Source organism: Puma concolor, chromosome C1 (genome assembly GCF_028749965.1).
Source record: "Puma concolor isolate L17-30 chromosome C1, mPumCon1.1.hap2, whole genome shotgun sequence".
In the NCBI taxonomy this organism is placed as follows: Eukaryota; Metazoa; Chordata; class Mammalia; order Carnivora; family Felidae; genus Puma; species Puma concolor.
In genome coordinates, this window is record NC_141674.1 from 56,924,283 (window position 1) to 56,934,587 (window position 10,305).

Sequence of the window (10,305 nt, forward strand, 5' to 3'; positions counted from 1 at the left end):
CAGAGTGCTAGCACACACAGGGAGAGAGAGAGGGAGACACAGAAACTGAAGCAGGCTCCAGGTTCTGAGAGCTATCATCACAGAACCCAATGCAGGGTTTGACCTCACGGACTGTGAGATCATGACCTGAGCTGAAGTCAGACACTTAACCAACTGAACCACCCAGGCACCCCGACAATCTCTACATTTTAATTGGCATGTTTAGACTCTTTATATTTAACGTAATTTTAAGTGTATTTGGATTTAAGTCTAGTATCTGCTGTTTATTTCTTATTTGTGGCGTATATTCTTTTTCCTGATGTTCTGCCTTAATTTATTAAAAACACTTTTTTTTAATGTTTATTTATTTTTGGGAGACAGAGAGACAGAGTGTAAGCAGGGGAGGGGCAGAGAGAGAGAGAGGGAGACACAGAATCTGAAGCAGGCTCCAGGCTCTGAGCTGTCAACACAGAGCCTGATGTGGGGCTTGAACTCATGAAGTGCAGGATCATGACCTGGGCCAAAGCTGGATGCCTAACTGACTGAGCCACCCAGGCACCCCTGTGCCTTTATTTAGATTGTGTGTTTTAATATTCTATCTTATCTTCATTATTGCCTATTGGCTCTACTTTTTTTGCAGCAGCTCTAAAGTTTAAAATATTTAAGATATATTTATCACCATTCACCTTCAAGTAATATTAGACCACTGCATAAATAGTGTAAAAACTGTACAATTTTACACTCAATCACCCTCATTTGTGCCATTTTTGTCATGCGTTTTATGTCAATATGGGTCATAATCCCCACAATATGTTGATATTATTTTTGCTGGCAATATTCAATTATCTTACAATTTTTTAATGAAGAAAAAGTTTTTTGTATTTTGACATTTACTGTATGCCAGCAATAAAGACAAAATACTTTGTGCATACAGGCAAAGAGGTTAAGTTATCCAACAACAAAATATATCAAGCTGGCCACAGACTTTCCAGTAACATATAATACTGGAAGATTGTGATCTGAGACTTATATATCAGTCCAAATATTATTTAAATGTAAATGGAACAAATATTTTTGAATTTACCTAAAAAAGAAACTATAAAAATTATCTGATATTTGAAAAAAATCCAGAAAATTTCTTTAAATGGACAGTTGGATATAAAATGGATGGGTTACTTAGGAGACTGAAAGATCTGAAGAAATTAAAGACAGTAAAACAAAAAGTAAATAAGTAATGAGAAATAGTAAAGAGAAACTAAGAGATGTGGAAAAATGAGAACATCTAACTATATCTAATTAGAGTTCTAATTTTTAAACCAAAAGAAAAATCTTTAAAGCAGCCAGAGAGAAAAATAAAATGATTATTTACAAAGAAATATAACTATTCTGACAAGTGACTTGTAGCTGCATCAAGGAAAGCCATAAGGCAGTGGGATAAAATCTTCAGAGACTGGAGAGAAAATAATTGTCATCACGGCATTTTAAGGTATATAAAAAGAGAGAAAGAAAACTTTCTATTAACTTCTCACTAAAGAACCTTTAAAAGATACATTTTATTTGGTATTTGTATTTCTCTGACTTATTTTGCTTAGCATTAATACTCTCCAGCTCTATCCATGCCATTGCATATGGCAAGATTTTGTTCTTTTTAATGGCTAAAATTCCATTGTGTATATATGTACCACGTGTTCTCTATCCATCAGTTTGTGAACACTTGGGCAGTTTCCACAATTTGGCTATTGTAGATAGGCTGCTATGAACACTACGGTGCATGCATCCTTTTGAATTAGTATTTTTCTGTTCTTTGTGTAGATACCTAGTGGTGCAATTGCTGGGTCATAGGGTGGTTTTACTTTTAACTTTTTGAGGAACCTCCATACTGTTTTCCGAAGTGGCTGCACCAGTTTGCTTGCATTCCCACCAACAGGGTAGAAGTATTCTCTTTTCTTCATATCCTTGTCAACACCTGTTTCGTGTGTTGTTGATTTTAGCCATTCTGACAGGTGTGAGGTGATATCTCATTGTAGTTTTGATTTGTATTTCACTGATGATGTTGAGCATCTTTTCATGTGTCTGTTGGCCATCTGTATGCCTTTGGAAAAATGTCTATTCATGTCTCCTGTTTCTTAACTAGATTATTCATTTTAGGGTTTTATTAAGTTCTTTATATATTTTATATCCTAATGAAAATAGACTTTTAACCATAGAGAGTTGGTGGTTATCAGAGGAGGGGTTGGGAGAAATGGGTTAAATAAGTGATGGAGATTAAGGAGTGCACTTGTGATGAGCACTGGGTGTTGTATGGAAGTGTTAAATCACTGTATTGTACACCTGAAACTAACATAAAACTGTATGTTAACTAACTAGAATTTAGATAAAAACTTGAAAGAATGGGTGTTGGGGATTAAGGTGTGCACTTGTGATGAGCAACAGGGTGATACATGGAACTGTTGAATTATATTGTATACCTGAAACTAATATAACACTATATTTTAACTAACAAATTAAAATAAAAACTTAAAAATAAATAAAAATAGTTTGTGTTATAAAAAAGAAATATAAAAGGTTAATACTTCCTGGGAAAAAATTAAAAAAATAAATGTTTCATTTGAAAAATAATGACAGAAGGTCTGAAATGAGAGAAGAAAATGGTAAACATTTGAGTAAATATATTATGTCCCAATTTGTGAGATAATAAAAAGATGAAACTACTATAAATTAAAAAAAAAGCCCTGAGCTTCTGGACAATAGAAGTTAAAAGATATTGATTTTAAAGTATTTTAAGCTTTTATACTTTTTCTTTCAAGTCTAGATTTTGATGGAAAATTTCTAAAGTTATTAAAATAAAGTGGCATGATTAAATTAACTTTAAAACTATACAAGGAAAAAGCAGAATGAATAAAAGAAAAATTGAAGAAACTACATGCATTCAAAAGAATGCAGGAAGAAGAAAATGAAAAATAGAGAATCATATAGAATCATATAGAAAAAGTAAAAACAAATATAACACAGTAAATGTAAATGTTAGACTCAATTATCCATGTAAAGACAAATTTTCAAACTACAGTGAAACAAATACTAGAAAAAGTTATAGTAGGCAAATGTAACTAAAAGAAAGCTAGTTTAACTCCTTTAATGTAGAGGCTATATTGAGCCATCAGTGTTTATGGAGTATAACTATGAAACCGACTTTACCTTTGTTACCTACTATTTTTTAATACCTACTCAATGCTTTAAAGGTGATTACTACTTTCCTTGCTATTCAGTGACAATTCTAGATCCCATGACTTTTATGTTTACTCTTAGAAAAGAATTCCAATATTACATTATCTTGCAAAACAGATTCCTTTCCAAACATTATTGAACACTTCTACATTCATTGAAGGATTTAGCTGTAATTGGGTATCTTTGGGAAAGGAGCTATATTGTAGTTGGAAAAGAAGTAAAGGGTATATCCAAATTTTTATTTGACTGATTTTTCTCCTGTGGGGTCCTCTCATGGCTTCTCTGAAAACATACGCCCATCAGACTACAACTTTCTTAGTGGGCAATGGCTCTTCTTCAGATGATGCTCTTTTATCAGGTGCCCCAGCAGTACTTTTCACATTGTCTTTTTGTTATGATCATCTTATCCTAGTAATAAGTTGTCTTAAGTAGTGACTTTTAAAAAATGATCCCATACTGACATTCCAACTATGAATTTCACATCTGATTTTGGGATTCAAGAACCTTTGTAAGAAACAAGTTATTAGAACTTCTGCAGACTTTTTTTAACTTTATCAGACCTGAAGTTCTCAAGCAGTTTGGAAATAGTAGCATGGTGACAGATGCCAGTAGCTTGTCTTCCATAGTTTTGGCTGATCAGAAGACAATGATCCCAAATGGATTTAGAGTTTATTATTTACAGCACAGCAGGCGGCATGAGCTGCAGGTTCACGTCAGTTTTCCTTTTCCTGAAAGTTTTACAAGAAGTGATCTGGAAGTGGATCCAGGTGGATTCTGTGCCGAGTAGGTCAGTGTCAAAGCTGAGGAACACTGATCTTAGAAAACCTCCAATCTTTTTTTTTTTTAATTTTTAAATGTTTATTTATATTTGAGGGGGGGGGGTGCAGGGGAGGGGCAGAGAGAGACAGAGACAGAATCCAAAGCAGGCTCTAGCCTCTGAGCTGTCAGCACAGAGCCTGACACGGGGCTCCAATTTATACGAGCAATGAGATCATGACCTGAGCCGAAGTTGAACGCTTAACCCACTGAGCCACCCAGGTGCCCCAGGAAACCTCCAATCTCATGAGAGACTGCTGGCAAACCTACCCATCTTCTCTGGAGAGAGACCTTATCTTTATTACCTGGTCTATAAACAAGTACCTCTGGGGAGAAAGGGAGACATCTCTATCATTATTACCTTGTAATGTTTTCAGGAGAAAAGATGTCTCTATCTTTATTATACATAAATGTAAATAAACTTTCTCCAGAGTGAGTCTGTTTCTATCCTGCCAGGGCCATCTGAGAACCATTCCTGATGAAAGAGTCATGGAGCAAAAGGGCTGTTAATGCCTAAACATGTATAAATATGAAAGATACATAGGGAATTGTTTCTAACATTTTATATTTCTGTCTGTGGTGATAGTGGAAGTGTTGACTCCTAGTAGTACAATGAATAACTATTCTTATTTAATCCTTTCTATCCCTTTTGCTATGTTTTGATGCTCTGTGTGAGCAAATGATTTTTAAATATGTGAAACCAGTTCTCAGATCCATCATTTGAAAATATAGTCTTGCTGCACCCTTTACTTTGGAATTTCCTACCTGTTGCATTTTGATGCCACACGAGAAAACTTTCATACAAGCTGCCTATTACTTAAATATCAGACAAGAAAGAATTTAAGACAAAGAATTACTAGGGAAAAATAGCATGCCTTGGTAAAAAGTTCTTTTCACTATGAAAATTCAAAATTCTAAAGTTGCATGCACCTAGTATTTAGTTTTAAATATCTATGAAAACCACTGACACATTTGTAAGACAACTGACAAATATACCATCTTATTTGGAAATACTAAACTTTCTAACTCATTTTATGAGGCTAGTAAGGCCTTGATAACAAAAACTGATAAGAAACAAAGATTTTATAGAGGTATTTCACCAAAAACACACAAAACAATTAAGTAAATATTAAGGAATAGAATTCATCAAAGGCTAACACATTATTATGAAATTGGAATTATAGGAATGCAGCATTAGAATTAGAAAAATCAATGTATCTTTAATAATTTAAAGGACAAGAATGATATAATCATATAAAGATATAAAATATAATTGAAAAAATGTAACACTAATTCAATATTTAAAAAAAACAACTTCTTAGAAAGAAAATTCTTGAAGAGAACTTTAGCCTGCTAGAGCTATCCATAAAAATTCATACCAAACATCACTCCAAAGAGAATTTCTTTAAAAATTAGAAACAAGACTTGTCTACCTGATATCACCACTTTAAGTCAACATTTTTGTAGTTATCAGTTTTTTAATAAGTTAATTAAAAGAATAACATTTGGAATACATGTTTAGAAAAAAACCTAAATGATTATTTTCAGCCAATATAATTGTCTACTTGAAGAACCAAAAGAAATTTATAGAGAAGTTATTAAAACTAATGAGAGTTTTACAAGGCTATAATATATAATATTGATATTTAAATCAATTTTATTTTTCTTTCCCATCACAACTAATTAGAAAATGTGATTTAAGAAGATATTTGCAATAGCAACATAATGTTTTTTGAATATAACAAAATGTTTAAGATTCCTGTGGAGACAAACACAACCCTTATTGAAAGACATTATTAAATAAGACCTAAATATGTAAAATGATATATCATAGTCATGGGTTGAAGTCAATATTATAAAGAAAGTTTAGTATGATGTTCCAAAATGACAAGTTATACAGACTCAGTTTCTTATGTTCTGTAATATGAAACCTCTAAATGTCTCTGGTAGTTATAATAAAATACTAATAGTAAATTCAGGTATTAAAATATACAAAATGTGTTGATATATCTTAATAAAAGAGCTATGAGTTAGGGACTATCAGCCATGCAAAATGAAAAGAACACATCATTTTGGGGAAGATATCAAGTCTCAAAAATTAAAATCACATGACAGAAGTTTAAAAAATTCATGTTGTATCAAGTAAATCTTCACATTAGTAATGGTCTCATTCTAATAACTGGTGGCTGTTGAATCATTTATATGTAAGCCACCAGGTCTTATTAGTCCCAACCAAATTCTGCAACCTGGATTCCTGTGAAGGAATGAAAATTATTCAGAAATCATAGGAAACTATCAATATAAATAAAGCAATAACCTTGGAAGTTATAATAATAATAATAAATAATTTATATCTATGGTGTTGATGCTTTAGATCAAGTTAGGCACACTGTGCAAAGCTGAGTTTATAATCTTTGTACCTGTGCAGGTTTGTCTGCTATTTAAAGGAGAGTATTTGGAGACTCAGCCATAATAATAGTTTAAATTTTTTAAAGAAGGTATTGAGTAAAATATGTAGTAGTTACTGTTTAAATTCTTGAGACAAATTGGCTTTCAGAATTTATTTAATGGAGATGTAACATCAATACATCAAATATTAAGCCAAGTACAAATAACAGCAAATATGTCTCTTCACATGTATGATTAGTTCTCACAACTAAAACACTGGTACTACAGTGATACAGAGGTGCACAGCCAGATCCCCTCTGCTGGCCCAAAACTTTCCTTTCTGCAGGTGTTATGAGTGTTGTGTGATGATGATTCATTCACAGGTAGTCAGTCCCTCTAGTAATTACTTCTTGCTGAAAGGAGTTGTCTTTTCCAAGGTTATGCCCCTTCCTAGGGACAGCCTCCATTCAGCGGTTGATGTGGGGACATAAAGTCTCAGATTTCAACGTGGGACAGCGAGAAGAGCCATCATGGCTCCAGAGCTCCTGTAGGACAGGCTGAGGCCTTTGTTGCAATAGTGTCACCCTGTTCTGGGTGTTCCAGAGCAGACATTCCCCAGTTGATCTTCTATATGCAAATCTCTGTTCAAAATCTGTTTCCTAGGTAACCCTACCTAAGGCAGGGCTAATTTATTTTTTATTTCCATAAAAATATTTACTAAATTGACAACTATATGATAATTGTTGAGTTATTGGTTTAGGCATTTGAGATACAAAGACATATTTCCTAATCTAAATTTTCAATTTATATGGGTAGGCAGGGCATATATATAAAACACTGCTAAACAATATATATACACTGTGAGCCAAATGTGTGAAAAAGAGAGTATATATTATAGGAAGTCAGGGAAGGGAGAGATCTGTCTTCTTGAGCTGTGAAAGATAAGCAGGATTGAAGTAAAAGGAGATAGTATTATTCCTGGTATGGTGTAAGGCAGTTTGTTCATACTCTTTGATAACATGTATCAGGTGGCACCATGATTTATATAGTTCACAGTCCTCTTTTTTCAACTGGAGTGTGAATTTCTCATTGATGGGTCCATATTATTCATCTTTGAATCCACAGAAAGTAGAATGTTTACTAATTTACTAAATATTTATGTAGCACTAATTAGTCAGATAGTTTGCCAGGCACTGGACATTAGTATATAAATGAAGTATTGTCTCTGCTTTCCAGGAGCTTACTGTCCAGAGAGGAAGATTATTAATAGACACTTAAATAGATGATTTAGACACATCGTGACAAGTGATAGTCATTAAATAAATACGGATTTATTTAATGGATGTGCCATTTATATTCCAGGTGCAGTGCTGTTTATGATGAAATAATCAACAAAGTGCTCTGGGAGCACACAGCAGAGACCCTCAGCCCACATGGAGAAGAATATATTGTTTAATGAAGGCTTCCCATAGGAGGTGATGTTCAAGTGTGTCCTTAGGTGAGGGGACTCTCTTTCTTTGGGATCGGTTCTCTGAGAAGGACCCAGCTGAGAACTGTCAGCTGCTTTGCTTCTAGTAGCAGGTGGATTGAGTGCTTTCATTATGCACGCATTTGGGCTGCACACAGCAGTATCCACCTTGGTGATTTGGTGAGAACAGAGGTTCTTAAGCTGGAGGGTACATTGGAATTATCTGGAGGGCTTTTTATTTTTATTCTTTAAAATTTTATTTATTTATTTATTTATTTATTTATTTGTTTGTTTGTTTGTTTGTTTGTTTGTTTGTTTGTTTGTTTATTCTCAAGTTAGTAGATCCCAGGGGTGCATCACTTATGTGTGACACCCAGTGCTCATTCCAAGTGCCGCCTGGAGGGCATTTTAAAACATAGATTGGTAGGCCCCATCCTCAGGTTTTCTGATTTAGTAGATTAGGAGAGGGGCCCCAAATTTTCATATCTAACAAGTTCCAGTGACGCTGATGATGCTGGCTTAGGATCCACACTTTAAGAGCCACTGATGTAGAGAAAGCTGTATTTGAAATCCACTTCAGGTTGTTCATTGTGAGTAAGTAAAGTTTTGATAATATTTACCGAATAAGTATCACCAAGTTCAAGAATCCTCCTTACAACTGAGGGAGAAAAAACATGATTACAGTGCAATGTGATAAGTGCTGTAAGAAGTTAGTGCAAAGTGTTAGCAGGGTTTGAGAAGAAAATGGCTAATTTTTCCTTAGTGCATCATGAGAATCTTGACAAAGTAAGTGAAATTACCTTCTGGTTGTGAGTAAATTATTTATTATCTTTGCATTTTAGTTTCCCTATTAGTAAAATGTAGATATTAATAATGATATCAGATGATGGTTGTTAGGGTTAATTAAGATAACACATGGGAAATTATCTTATAATTTAAAGTAATATTCAAAGTTCTAGCTTTTGTTCTTTGCTTGATTATCTTTCTAGAATTCTTTGCTTGCTTGTTTAAGTATTTATGACTGCACTGTTGTAGTAAAATAAGTGATACTTTCATAGGCTTTCAGATTTTTTCTTTTGTTTTACTGGTAATACACAAGGAAACAGGATGGAAGCCGCTATTCACAGTCTAACTTAAATGAGAAGAATTAATTACAGTTTTCCTTTGTCATATAAACTTTGCCTTTATTACAAGAATTTGGAAAAGTTGAAAATTATTTATTGAGAGATAGGAACATTATCTAAACGATACAAGAATGGGTGTACATTTGGTTAGAACTTCTATTCTTGGATTTAAATTTCATCTCTGGAATTTTTTTTATTTTTTAAAAAATAAATTTAATCTCTTTTGCCACATGATGGTAGTATTGCTTTTCTTGTTAAGCCACAAAAATAGATTTCAAATGCCAGTTGAAATCATAAAAAATTATATTTCTCCAAGGAGACCTAACAATAAAAAATTAGTTTCATAAAGAAATAAGGACTCCTACACATTTATGTTATTTTTAAAGAGCAGGAAACATCAATGTCAGTGTTTCCTAAGGAGAATTGCCATTTCTTCTTTAGGAAACAGATCTTTGCATGTCAGGAACGTTCTCATCCTTTCTCTTCTTGCCAGAATTTTGTTTTAGGCATTGTCTTTCAAATTGCTGCCCCTTTTAATTGGGTTGACCAAGATAATTTATTTCCTTGTTAGCTGATGTAGATATTTATCTTGAAGAAGAGAAATTTTAAATGGCACTTATATTGGTTGTATTTTACATAATCTTTTATATCAGATTTAGAATTAGAAGCTAACTTAGAAGTTGTCTAGTGTGACCCTCTTTGCATGCAATAATTTTTTCTGTATCATCCAGAACAGATGGCCATGCAGTTTCTCAGCTGCCTCTAAAGATGCCCTTCAAGGCAGCCTCTATTCTTTGTAGGACCCCTAGTAAAAGAACTTGCTTGTTGTTGTGCTCAACATAATGTGGTGTTGCTTGGAAGCTGTGAAGCTTCTGTTTGCTTGAATTCAAAACCATTTCTTTTGTCTGGAGGCAACCATCTTGTTGAGAGAATGAGTCATCGGATAAAATTATGAAATGCAGTTTGCTGCATACCGTCGTCAGTCACAATCTGTCCCACAAATCAAAAAATATTGAAGAAATATAACAAGCTACATTTCATACTCTGAGAGATCTGGGTTTAATATGTCAGAAATTTATTTTCTTCATGACCATCATGGATTTACTGAAGTATTGAAACAACTAGGACTTTTGGTTGTCCTTTTCCCAGAAGGGCAGTATACATTAACATTAAATTTTACAATAAGGAGGTGTAGTAGAGGAAAATAAATTTATTTGTCACCTTGTTAATTGGGGGGCATGGTGTGTTGAGAAGGGACACATGTCTCAGCAGGGCCTTGGTTATTTTCTCAGAGGATGCATTTTC

General features: G+C 33.6%; 1 long non-coding RNA gene across 1 annotated transcript in view; it reads left to right on the forward strand.

Annotated features, from left to right (window-relative positions):
• Positions 1 to 9,229, forward strand: part of LOC147578093 (uncharacterized) — a 59,285-nt gene extending 50,056 nt beyond the window's left edge. Inside the window, exon 4 of the long non-coding RNA XR_015254783.1 lies at positions 7,771 to 9,229. This is a non-coding gene — a long non-coding RNA (uncharacterized LOC147578093). The remainder of the gene's footprint in view (positions 1 to 7,770) is intronic.
• The last annotated feature ends 1,076 nt before the right edge of the window (positions 9,230 to 10,305 follow it).